Consider the following 13,984-nt stretch of genomic DNA (forward strand, 5'->3'; position numbering starts at 1 on the left):
TGAGATGCAGAAAGCAACAGGAAACGGAAGAATGCACTCACACGTTACTGTCCAGCACAAAGCCAGCTTGTTGTAAACTGCGATTAAACCAACGACCCCCACTCACACACGTACTATGACTAAGCTACCACGTATCGACACATTTGAAGTAATCAAACAATAACACAACTTGCAACCTCAAAAAGGTGATTCTATTACCTTGGCAGAGAAAAGGCTGGCGTTCGTTTTCGTTCGGGTGGGCAGTAAAGGGCGTGTCCACTGTTTGGATTTGTTGCTTAGTTTCCTGCTGATAGTAATAAGCCTAACATTTTTTTCGTAATGTTGAATCATTCAAGTGAAAATTGTGCACATTAACCCTTCAGAAATCGCGTCCTAGATTCGTAACTGAGAGGTCGCGAACGGTCTTTTGGATCGTGCTGCTAAAACTAAACTTAAATGAAAAAAATATATTGAAAATACTATTTATATAACCTTGACATTATTTTTGAATGCATTCGAAGTTTATTAAATGATTTATTTTCCTTTCATACAAGAAAAAAATAGTAATTATAATTTCCAATAATACGTGAAGATAACCACTGGTATTTTCTATCATTTGTAGTACGGAACACAGAAATAAAATTCAGTACTTATGAAACGTTTGTATGAGAGTATTGTATTAATTTTCATTAGTATGTGGGACACATGAGTGACCAATATACTCATCAATAGTGGGAATATATTTCAAAATACACGAACTTAAAGTTGATTAGGTTATGTGAAAGAAAATCAATGATATAATGATTCCTTATTACCATTCCCTCAGTAAACAAACAACAACTAAAGGAAAATGATAAGTCGCGGTGGCTCAATAGTAGAGTATTTAGCTCTCGCAAGTGGGCTCACTGGATCGATCCCAACCCCTGACAAAAGGGCCTTGTGGTTTGAAAAAGTGTGTGCAAGGGCTCTCTCGAGTTTTTCTCGTTTCCTCCCACTTCCGTTATTCCACCATTATCATTCATATCATCACGACCACCTTCCTAATTCTCGATGCATAAATGTAACATATTAAACTCAGAAAATTAACAAATAGGGCCTAAATAAATAATAGAAAGTAATAGTAAGCACAAAAACAGTTAGTAGTAGTGAATATATATACTACATTTTGATCACAACTTAACATCTTGAATTTAGTTCTATTTCACTAGTGGCCAGTTTCAGCTTCACAATCAACATTTTCATACTTTTTACTCGTTGCCAGTGATGATTTCAGGCGTTGGCATTGCAGATAAAAGTCCTCAGGAGCAGTAAAATTTACCCCAGATATGTTTACGATCGGATTGAAAATGGATCTCCAGTACTTTTGTAGTGCTACTTTCACCCCTTGCTTATTCAAAGTTACTACGTGCGTAAATATTTTGAAATTACAATTGCACCTGGAGGTTGTGTGCTCTCTATAGATATAGTTCTTACACTGATGGCAATTTGTCTTCGGTTTTCTGTTTTTCTTCCTGTCACAATAGAAGTATTTTCCGGGAGCATTTGTGTCATTAGTGGGTGGTGGAGCAGTGTTAATTTCTGAACTCTGTTATTTTGTATAGCTTATGTTTTGTGTTCAGATGATGTATTTTATTTAGAAGATGTCATCTCAAATATTCACAGTAAGGATGTTTTCAAGCTTTTTCACTAACTATTTATATTCCAGTTCACTATTACGTCTAAGCACAATAAAGCTATTTAGTCCAGTGTTTAGTAGACTTAAAAAATAGTATTGTCCATCGTTTCGATGTTCTAATCACTGAACAACGTCCTTTGATCTCGTCTACAGTGTCCACTCCTCCTTTAGTAGAATTATAAAATGCTAGCACAAAGTATTTTCTCTGATCTTCTGATTGTGGGTCGATGTTCTCGGTAGACAACAGCGATACTATTTTATAAATCCATTGATTAGTATATGGATCTATATCATAGAGCATAGAGTCCGTAAGAGATACAGTACCTCAAATAATGCATTTGATGCGTCTTCTATCTATTTCACTACAGATAAACGACATGCTAAATTACTCCACTCGTCCTGTGGGTTAGGGTAGAACAGCGTATCTTCCATAATGTCTTGTCATCTTTTCCTTTATATTAGAACAGATAAACCTGGGTAACCTATTTCAATATTTGTGTTGTCACCACCTAATTCAGAGTCATGTTATCTTATTCCGCAATATCTTCTTCATCCTCAGAATCCAACATAGAGTTTAGTTAATTTTCAGATAGATCATTTGAATACTAATGATAATTATTATTATTATTATAGTCATAATAATAATATCCTTGAAATTGCCCGCACTTCACTATAACTTACATAAATCCAGAATTTCGTTCACTTGAACCAGCATGTTTAGGTCATAAAACTTATTTGCCGGTGAAAACGTATCCCATCATTTTCAAGGACATACTTTTTGGGATAAAAAATTTTGACCCAGGGTCTCCCACAGGTACCAGATGGGGTTCAACTCAAAATTTTTAAATGACAAGAGCGGTTAAGTAGCACATCATTTGAAAGCTGTTGTTAAACGAAAGAAGGTGGAGCAAGTCTCGACATTCTACGACAAACCTGTGCAAAATGGCGACAGGTCAATATGTAAACAAATACTTAATTGAAAAGTCCGTGGCCACCCCTATAAATCGGAAACGACGAGACAAATGTGAAAGCAGGAAAGAAAGTGTGGTATTATTTTCAAAGTTCAACGGTTTAAGTTAAAACGTCTTGTCCCAGGACAGCAACAGGGTCCCAAGTCGGGGACAACTAAATGTTTCAAATGGCAAGAAGGGTTAAGTAGCACATCGTTTGAAATATGTTATTAAATGAAAGAAGATGGAGCAAGTCTCGACTTTCTATGACAACCCTGTGAAAAATGGCAGCGGGTCAAAATGTAAACAAAAGCTTCATTGAAAATCAATGGCCACCTTGAATCCAAGATGGCCGATTAAAACCTATATCGAAAGGATAGCCATACCAAATTTTTGAAGCTAGGAAAAACAAATTTGACATGAATGTTGATCAGTAGGTGACAAAAAGATGCGAAATGTTCAAAAACGCGACATCTTGAGTTCAAAATGCAGCATTATGCATATGTATCGAACGGATGTCCAGTTCAAATCACTGGTGTTACAGAAGCGAAATATGGTATTTACGCTTATGGTTAATATAAGATATCCATAAAATATCAGAGTATCATTTGTAATCCAATATGGCTGCCAGCATGAAAAATGAGTTTGTATATAAATATGCTATTTCTTGGAATATTGTGAGAAACCAACAAAGTTTACGCAGCTCGATGCACTGAAATGATTACACCTAGTTTGCTACTGCTCGCCAATCTTGTAAATGAATGTTATCTTGTATATTGATATTGCTTGAAATATTATGATCAAACTAATGAATGACATACAAATGTAGCCATCACGAATACGTTACAATAGAGCCCCCAAACCTGACTGGTGCAGCAAGTCCTTTATGCATGAACTACGTATGACAAAATTAGAAAAGTACCCGAAGGTATTCAACTTTTGTTTAGCAGTATGAACAGGAGGTCAGATTTGTGTGTTCATCGCATATTCGTTATATTCAAGTAAATGATGTCGAGAGAACCGTGACGAACGTGCATTAGGAACAAAACATATACGTGTTGTTACGGAATGAAATAATAGTTGAAGTGAATCGAAATTCAATTGTTCTTTAGTCTTCCTATTGTTTCCAAATACATAATGGAATGAATGAATGTATTGTTATGAATGACATAGGTTTTGAGCGGCCATCTTGGATTCAAGGTGACCACACATTTTCAATTAAGTTTTTGTTTACATTTTGACCCGCTGCCATTTTGCAAAGGTTTGTACTAGAAAGTCGAGACTTGCTCCATCTTCTTTCATTTAGCAACAGCTTTCAAACGATGTGCTACTTAACCCCTCTTGACATTTGAAACTATTTTAGTTGGTCCCCACCTGGAACTCTGGGACGAGATGTTGTAACTTAAATCGTACTTTGAAAATAATACCACATTTCCTTTCCTGTTTTCAAATTTGTCTCACTGTTTCCGATTTATAGGGGTGACCAGGGACTTTTCAATTAAGTTTTTGTTTACATTTTGACCTGCCGCCATTTTGCACAGGTTTGTCGTAGAGTGTCGAGACTTAGTCCATTTTCTTTCATTTTAAAACAACTTTCAAACAATGTGCTACTTAACCCCCTTGCCATTTGAAAATTTTAAGTTGGAACCCGTCTGGGAATCTGCGGGGGACCATGGGTCAAAAAATTTTATCCTATAAAGTGCGTCCTTAAAAATGATGGGATACGTGTTCGCCGAGTTTTCCATTTACCCAACCGTTTCCGAACAAATGTCCCAGTTCAAACTATTCTGTCAGCTTTGTAGCTTTTACATTACAAAATATGTTTTAACTCACGATAACCTGCCCAGTGGCACGTATAACTTTGGGATTCGTCTAGTTATAATATATCAAATGCAAACACAATTGTCTCGTTCGGATCTCCGCGGAGAAATTCGTGACCCTCCCTTGTCAGATGCAGCAAGCGGCCCTCAAGCCAAAAATGGCAGCAGAATACATATAAATATGATAATGGTAATCTACAAAGTTTTAACCACTCCTTGTGTATAACCTCCAACAGCCTAATAGCCTTGCTATATATATATATATATATATATATATATATATATATATATATATATATATATATATATAGACTGTTCCATAAATCGTGTTATTTTCTACAGCGCTGGGAGAAGATGAAGTTTATACACTATTATTGTAAAATTTGGCACTTTTATTGAGAAATATCTGAATTTTTCGAATTTTTAAAGAAAATAAGAGAAAATTGCTGTTTAGCCCCCCTTTTAGGGGTGTAAACACGAAAGTTCATTTTCCTTATGGGAGATTCAATGTTAAATTTTAGAAGCAGTTTTCTCCAATAATTATTCGTGAAGATTTTGGAGCAAATCAGTTGTATTTGTTACAAAATGCAAAAACACTCATTCCCAAAGCTAGTAAAGCCGTCACAAACATTATTTTGCGAAGGTCCCCCTTTTGGGGGGCAAGGGGCGTAAAAAGGTGGTGGGTGATATGTTACCAATATCCCAAAATTTATTTTCGGAATGCCAGTAAGCGTGAGATTAATCACAAATGTCACAGAATTAATGCTCCAATGTCCTTACGTGTAAGATGACTGATAATGGGGCTACAGCCCCCTTGCAAAAATAAAAAAAATCACCATAAATATCCTTATTAGAGACATACGAGAAGAAGGTATTTTTGTTAATTAATGTGAAATTAGGCGTCATTGTATCAAATGAGTATGCGTTTTTCAAATCTGGAATGTTATTTTGATAACGCACCGCCTTAGGGGGGCACAAGGGGCGAAACACTCGATGATGGATCTTTATAAAAATTCAAAATTTTGTTCCGGAAATGCCAGTGAGCGTCAGATTTTTCACCACTGTCACACAATTAATATTCTAATGCTCCTTGCATGTGCCAGTGACTTATATGGGGCTATAGCCCCTTTCAAAAATAAAAAAAAATCACCATAAATATCCTTAGTAGTGACATACGAGAAGAAGGTATTTTTTTTTAATTAATGTTAAATTGGGCGTCATTTTATCAAAAGCGTATGCGTTTTTACAAATCTGGAATGTTATTTTGATAACGCACCGCCTTACGGGGACACAGGGAACGAAACATAAAATGATGGATGTTTTTAAAAATTCCAAATTTTATTCTGGAAGTCTGAATGAGTATTAAATTAATCACAAATGACACAGAATTAATATTCCGATGCTCCTTGCATGTGCCAGTGATTGATGTGGTGCTACAGCCACCTTCCACAAATCACCAAAAATCACGATAAATATCCTTAACAGGGACATATCAGAAGAAACTTTTTTTTCTATTTGTCGATTAATGTGAAATTTGACGTTATTGTAATAAAAAGTTATGTATTTTCCAAATGTGAAATATTATTTTGGTAACAGGGGACAAAGGGCGAGGTTGGTAATTTTTGGCTTTGGAGGGCAAAGGGGCCGAAGTATAAAAATTCCAAATTTTATTTTGGTAGTGCCAATGAGCATGAAATTAATTGCAAGTCGCACAGAATTAATGCTCCTATGCTATTTCCATGTACAATCCGCAGCAAAGAACCTGCAACATGAGCATGTAAGTTTATTGTGAAACTACGACTAACAGCACAGGGAATCAACATAACGTCTAAGTGGCATGAATTACGCCAGGAGAAACCTCGGCTTCCTCCCCTGCACACTTATTTTGGAGCAAAAGACTTCGTCGTTTCACAATAAACATATATGCTCATGTTGTAGGTTTTTTTCTGCGGACTGTACCAGTGACTGATATTAGGCTACAATTCCGTTTCATAAAACAATAGAAATTCATGATGAATGTCCTTATACGCAAGGACCTACTGGCTGAAGATAAATATTATTCATTATTAAAGTGAAATTTGGCATTTTTGTCGAAAATGTTTGTTTAGAAAAAGAGCTAAAGCGACAATATGATAATGGTCATGTGTTGATCTCTTTTAGTGGCGTCAACTCAAAATTTGATTCGCCTAACTGGAGTTTCAATGTAAAATGCGGAAAGCAGTTTGCTCTATATTTATACGAAATTTGCTGTAAATTATCAGCTTAAGGTAGAAAATACGATACCATTCCTCTTCTTACTCCCCTTTCATCTATGATGGTACATGCGTTTCTAGTTTTATTACGACAAACCTCCAAATTGGGGAAGATAGGCAGTAAGAAAAATTCTTCGCAGTAACTTTTCGTTATTTCCCGTGAGCGTCAAAATATTTGGAAATATACCAAAATTAATGCTTAGAAGCCACCTCCATGTGCCAGCGACCACTTTAGTGATTCAATTCCCCCTTCCCGGACTAGAAGTATATATAGCAACTAAATTACTTACATGTTAACTTTTCCAGTGAAAATGCTAAACACTTGTCTTCAACACTACTTTCACTATCATCTATGTTAGTTAATATTTCGTCTTTGTCTGAATCTGACTCTTGTAAATTTATTTTTATGGGTCCCAAAAACTGTAAACACAAAAAATAATTCTTCGAGCTTGACTTCGTAGCACTTGAAAGAAAAAGAAAGAAAGGAAGAAAGAAAATAAAACTACTGCTGTACTCGGTTTGCTTAAAGACATTGTCAACTATAATTTTGGAGAATAAACGAACTACCACGAAAGAAAGCAACGAGACACTGATGAATTCTACACAACTAGCCCCTTTGTTTCCTTCTCCGTTTTCATAACAAGTAGCACGCTTTGGCTTCGTGTATGTGCCACGAAAGTAATCCATCTGATTCCTAAGCAACTCAATGTGCTCGAGTTTGTTTTGGGTTACGATAATTTATGACACCATTCATACGCCTGATGCTTTTGATTCCCTTATAGAGGAGAAAAGAGGGTGTTAAAAGTCGCACATAATAAGGCAGTGGAACGTGAAAGAAAAAAAAAACAGAAAACATACTGCGTTCCTTCTGTCGAATAAGAAAGGGTCTATCTTAAAGTAAATTTCAAAACAAATTACAAACTTCCCATGCTTTATTCTTACGATGATTGCAAAGATTGCAAAGGTATGTAGCCACGGGGAAAAGGGGGGCTCTGTCTTTCCGAACTATTTCCAGCTCCAAAATGAGGTTCGTCTGGTATATGTTTAATAAACTTATTTAATAGTTAATGCAAATGAAGGACTTTATAATAACTAACTAACTCTATGGCCTATGGAACCCGGAAGTTCAATGTAGCGTTCACAAAAGCTCTCCACAGACTTCTATCATTAGCTAACTGCATCCAGTTTCTACTTTGTATTCCAATCTCTGCGAGATTCGTCTTAATATTGTCCTCCCATCTGCGCCTAGGTCTTCCTAATGGTCGTTTTCCGATTGGTCTTCCTGTCAAGACTTTGAAAGCGTTTCTACTTTCTTCCATTCTAGCTACATGACCCGCCCACCTAAGCCTCCTAGACTTCACGACCCTAACAATGTTGGGTAAACCATATAAATTATGTAGTTCCTCGTTATAAAGTTTCCGCCATTCCCCATTCCCGTTCCTCTTGGGTCCGAATATTCGCCTCAGGATCTTAATAATAAAATATTAATTTTTTTAAAAAAAATTATTCAGCATCAATACGGTTTCTATACCTAATTGAATCAACTATAATTAATCATATGCTTTATATTCTCATTTCCCTAACTGGGTACACTGTGAACTCACTACTATATTATTGCATAATAATATCGGACTTAATATTTTTTCGAGTTTTTTTTTACCTCTTTAGTATTTTAACCTACATAAACACAAAGTCAGATAAACAGACTCCTATAAACAGTATTTATTTTCTTATGAATAGCTTATTGATTCATCTTTTACACTCCGGTTTTTTAACTTCAGTACTGTCACGATCCGTCTTTTGATAAGGAAGCATTGTGAAAATATAATATGCGCATAGTATGTATGTATGTATGGTGAGTTAAAATGCTTTCATATTGTGAAAGAGGTAATTTGTTCTGCTTTTAATATGTGTAAAGCTTGCCTCCCCCTTTAAGTAATGTTCTCCTAGAACAACTTGCTGGCTACACCCCTGATTATCCTGTAATAAAAGTTGTGAGTTCTATTTGCAAATCGAAACAAAATCCACTGGAAATTAGACGCGGGACTCAACGCTCGTTTTACTAATTGTTTTATATGGAAACCTTTCAAAGCGTCTATCATGACAACCAGTTGACATAGAAAGATGTAGTTTTCACGTATTTGTTCGTAATTCTTTTCTCTACTCGGTAAAGCGAGCAGTTAATGTGCTAGTACAATATTTCTAAGTAGCGCCTGTGATATTGTCAAGATTCGCAGTAGCGCGAGAAGACAGCGTGCATAACTGCTTGTCGCGAACTGTCAACACCGCTCAATGCCAATTGGACGCCGTGTGAAGCCAACTCAAGGCCATGTCGTTTTGCTATCGACCATCGAAGCAAGAAAAATTAATGCGTATATTTTATTAAATTAATAATTGACTTTTAGTGACAAAGGTTAATGGTTGGCAACTATGCGCATACTCGTTCAGAACATGATTTCTTTTCGACGCCACAAACTAACTTTTCTTGTGAATGTGTGTGTGTAGAGCAGGGATTCTTTGTTTCAAAGACATTGGAACTTCCGGTTGTGTAGCTTCGAGAATGTTCTAGAAACTACTAGATCATTTCGTACTTCCGGTGATTTTCTAAAGTGAGTGGTGATTGGACAACTTTTCAATGACTGACCAATCAGAAACTATGTTACGTCCTAAGTGTACTCTGCTCACATGCTTTGTGTAATCCAGAAGTACGCCAAGCAATCGGGACGAAGGATTAGAAGGGTGCAGAATGTAACCCGATTTATGAAGATGTCTGGTCAGTGAAATTCAACGTTTAAAAGAAACATCGAGACTTAGTTAGTATGTACAAGGAAATTTAACGTGTGTAAGTGTCATTCGAAAGTAACAGGCACAGTATTAATCAAAAAGGACTTGAAAATCAAGAACTTCATCTAGTTCAAACTCCGCAGACCCAAAAGGGACAACGAAGTCAGCACGCCGCCTTTGGGGATACCATATTGTAAGTAGTGAAAATTGATGTGATAGGAGCAATCAACAGGTGATTCTTGCGAGCATTATACCAAATCTGCCTGATTCAGGAACTTATTAACAGAATAATATGAAAATGATCGTAGTTTTTGAATTGTGACTTATACTGGAATACTTCGCCTTCCAGTAACTGCGAACGTCGAATTAAAAAAAAAATAACGTAAGCTTACGAATACGAGGCCACCATCGCACCAAACTGCATGCATATAATTATCTTCTGCGAATAATTTCACTTTTACCGATGTTGTTTAGCTAGATAGGAAATTTCACAAGGAAAAGTTGTAATTTAAAGTACTATTTTTGATGTTGTTGTGTATTTGATACCACTGATTGAGAATGTTGCTTTGTGATATTCACGTTTAATGCTTATTGTCCATTTCAGCTCAGGTGTACTTTAATATCAGAATTTATGATGTAGTGTCCAGTGCATGTAAGATTATTACTGTTGCTTCTTGTCAAATATGAACAGTCTATAACTCAGTCCCGGAGTTTCTATTTTGTTGCTTTCCTCGAATTTTGTTTGTTGTTGTTTTTAGTTTTGAACATATACGCAGAATAGGTCGCGGAACGTACATAATTACAATTATGCTTGTGTAGTGAACTATCCCTCGCGACAAACTTTGCATTCAGGTTTAAAAAAAAAGTAAAATCAACATTTTCTGCTAATACTTACTTTTTTTGGATAGTTCGGACGCGACCAAACACGTTGTTACCAACCTTTCTACTTGAGTCCTTCCCAAGCTCAAGAAAAGGTTGGCCAAGCATGTATATACTTCCAGGTGAGGGAGATGATTGGGAAACTTGCTAATTTAAGACTAACGTGAACAAGAGATGTAAACAAGCTTGTGTGACCTCCTTTCACCAAGGCGATAGTAGTTTCTCATCTGAAATCTGCAATAACTTCTCATATGCCACATTTTTCAAATTCCTGTTTTTATAATCTTCACTCTTTACCTTTCACAGTTCAGGTAAATTTCGATAAAGGTCAATAAATTCTCGCCAGAATTCTTAATTCCTATTCATTGGCGCCATAGCGCAAGAAATAAGCGTCTGTACACTAGGTTTCCTACTCGGAAATAAAGCTCGTGTTTGCACAAACATGCCCATACACGGTCCACATGTTTGCGCAAACATCATGTTCGTGTAAACAATTTTTGAACGAGTTCGATGTGGAAAATGTTTGCACAAACGTTTGCGCAAACAGTTCATAGAGCACCACACACAGTCAAACTGTTTGCACAAATAGCCTTGTTTGCGCAAACCGTGGACCGTGTGTGGGCCCTATTAAGAAGCACTGGAACACGTCCGAATCATTTATTGGCGTCCCACTGTAAGCTGATTTTAAGCAATGTCAACAAAATTTTGTTTATAAAACTCCCTCTAATTCCTGACTCAACTTCTTGTTCATGTGTGCTGACAACATTTTCAGACCTTTTCTTATCGCAATACACCAACGATTTAAGAGTTAACGTGTTGACAATTCAATAGGATTTCGTGTTTGTAATCAACGCCTGGGTTAGATTGACTTCTTCGGAAATGGACATTACATAGTAGGTGAATCTCGGGGATAGACTGGCTTAATCATTTGATAATTACTTGTCGTTTCCAGTATACTTTAAGAGTGTATTCATACTATAGTGTCCTTCGATCATGCAGTCTTTAACTCAGGATCCGCGTGCTAATGTAATTGAATGGTACATTTTATCAGACAAATCTGCCGGAGCAACAAGATCCCGTATAGTTAAAGAACTCGGATTAGAAGTACACGATATCCAAATTCACCGTTTGTATATACAAACAGTTCCGCAGCAATTGTTTTCACATTGCCCATCTTGCATTTAGAGAAAGTGCAGGAAGATCTCCAAGTGTATTTACTGAAGAAACAAAAAGACAGGTGTTGTTATCTGTTACTAGTTCACCGCGGAAATCCCTTGCTTGTCGAAGCTTAGGCTTAAATAATAAGAAAACTAAGCTACAAAGAATTTTAAAAAACTTGAAGGTAAAACCATACAAGGTCCGAATGGTTTCTGAATTGTGTGCAAGTGATTATGGTGATCGTGTTTACTTCTGTAACTGGTTTATCGAGAAGTTATATGAGGTTATCGAGAAGAAATATGAAAACCTCTTATTTCAAGTGATGTTTTCCGATGAAGCAAAATTCTTCTTAAATGGTTCTATGTCCTCATCACATGCAAGATATTGGTCATCGATACAGGCGAACGTGAGATCAGAAGTGTCAATGGACAAACGAGGAATAATGGTTTGCTGTGGTATAACTGCGACAGAGGTGATCGGACCTTTCTTTTTTGATGAAAATGTAACAACGTCATCATACCAAAAACTACTAAGAGAAAAAGTATTTGCTGCACTTGATCGTTTAAATTTAGGTCAAAGTGATGAATTATGGTTTATTCAAGATGGAGCGCCAGTGCATCGCTCAAATACGACTATAAACCTTTTGAGAGAAAAATTTGGGGAACGGATTATTTCTATGGGGTCAAGTGTCGAATGGCCACCAAGAAGTCCGGATCTTACACCATGCGATTTTTTCTTGTGGGAATTCCTAAAACAAATTGTCTACCAAAAATCATGTAACAGTGTAGAGGACTTGAAACAAAGGATTGTCCACAGTATAGTGATGATCACTGCAGATATGTTGGAGAAGGTGTTCACAGTTTCTTTAGAAAATCGCATTAATTTGTGTCTTGCTCGTTCAGGAGGGCATGCCGAATAAAAGTAAGTTGATTTTATGGGATTTACACTTAGGTTAATGATCTTTTTAAACAATTGGTGATAGTAGAGCCAAAAAGAGTTGTTTTCAACAAAGAATAATTTCCAGCAGTTTTGATTCTTATTCCTCAGGAAACATTTATTTCTATTATAACCGTGTGTCCGTGTGTATTACGTCTGCAGTACATACGAGTAAGTTGTTATATGGAAAGTTGGATAATACGGTTATTGTGTAAGAAGTAATGAAAGTACATGCTTTTTCTTTTTACGAATAAAGCAAACAATATTGAAACTTAAAGCTCACTTTTAATTTTTAAGATCTTACTTTTCATTAAGATTTTTTTTTTTTTTTTTTTGTTCTTGCTATGTTTTCCATTCTCATTTTGTGTTCTATTTTGAGATGGTTCTGCTTAAGTGTGTAGAAAATACGTAGGTGATTTGTGTGTGAGATTTTTTGCTATAAAAAGAGCCCTAATTGATTTTTAAAAATATAAAATTCTTTGATTATATTCCAGTGACACCATAACAACAAAGCTATATGCATAATCAGTTACACTGACAGAAGTTATTCATTTACAGTAATTTCCAGGTTTATTGTATGTTTTTGTTGTTGTTGTTGTTTTGCAATAATGACAACTTACATATTAATTATGACATTTATTGTGAGTTTTTGTGATTTTTGGAAGGGGGCTGTAGCCCATATAAGTCACTGGGACATGCAAAGAGCATCGGAATATTAATTCCGTGACATTTGTGACTAATCTCACGCTCATTAGCATTTTCAAAATAAAATTTGGAATTTTCATAAAGATCCACAATCTTATGCTTCGCCTCCTTTGCCGCTAAAGGTGGTGCGTTATCAAAATTATACCGAATTAAAAAAAAAAAGGCCAGCGCAAAATTTCACATTACTTGATTTTAAAAAAAAATAGCTTCTTGCGGTGTGTCCCTGTTAAGGATATTTATCGTGATTTGTGGAAGAGGGCTGTAGCCCCACATCAATCACTGACACATGCAAGGAGCATCGGAATCTTAATTCTGTGTCATTTGTGATTAATCTGATACTCATTCACACTTCCAGAATAACATTTGGATTTTTTATAAAGATTCACATGCTTATGCTTCGCGCCCTGTGCCCTCCTAATCCGGTGATACCAAAATAACATTCTATATTTCAAAAACGCGTACCTTTTTACTAAGATAACAAATTATTTTGCATTAATTTGACAAGAAATAATGGTTTCTCGGATGTCCCTGCTAAAATATTTATGGCTAATTTTTTTATGCGATTTTTTTGGAAGGGGGCTGTAGCCCCATATCAATCACTGGCACATGCAAAAACATCGGAATATTAATTCTGCGAAATTTATGATTAATCTGATGCTCACTGGCATTTCCAGAATAAAATTTGGAATTTTTATAAACATCCATCATTTTATGTTTCGCCCCCTGTGCCCCTAAGGCGGTGCGGTACCAAAGTAACATCCCATATTAAAAGACACATACCTTTTTAGCACAATAACACCAAATTTAACTTAATTGGTTTTAAATAAATAGTTTATTCCGGTATGT

At 36.0% G+C, this 13,984-nt stretch overlaps 1 protein-coding gene across 1 annotated transcript in view; it reads right to left on the minus strand.

Annotated features, from left to right (window-relative positions):
• Positions 1-13,984, minus strand: part of LOC145680791 (uncharacterized) — a 92,808-nt gene that overhangs the window by 46,820 nt on the left and 32,004 nt on the right. The gene's annotated exons all lie outside the window — the stretch shown is intronic.

The sequence above is a fragment of the Thermobia domestica genome, chromosome 3 (assembly GCF_964235325.1).
Source record: "Thermobia domestica chromosome 3, izTheDome1.hap1.1, whole genome shotgun sequence".
NCBI classification, from domain to species: Eukaryota; Metazoa; Arthropoda; class Insecta; order Zygentoma; family Lepismatidae; genus Thermobia; species Thermobia domestica.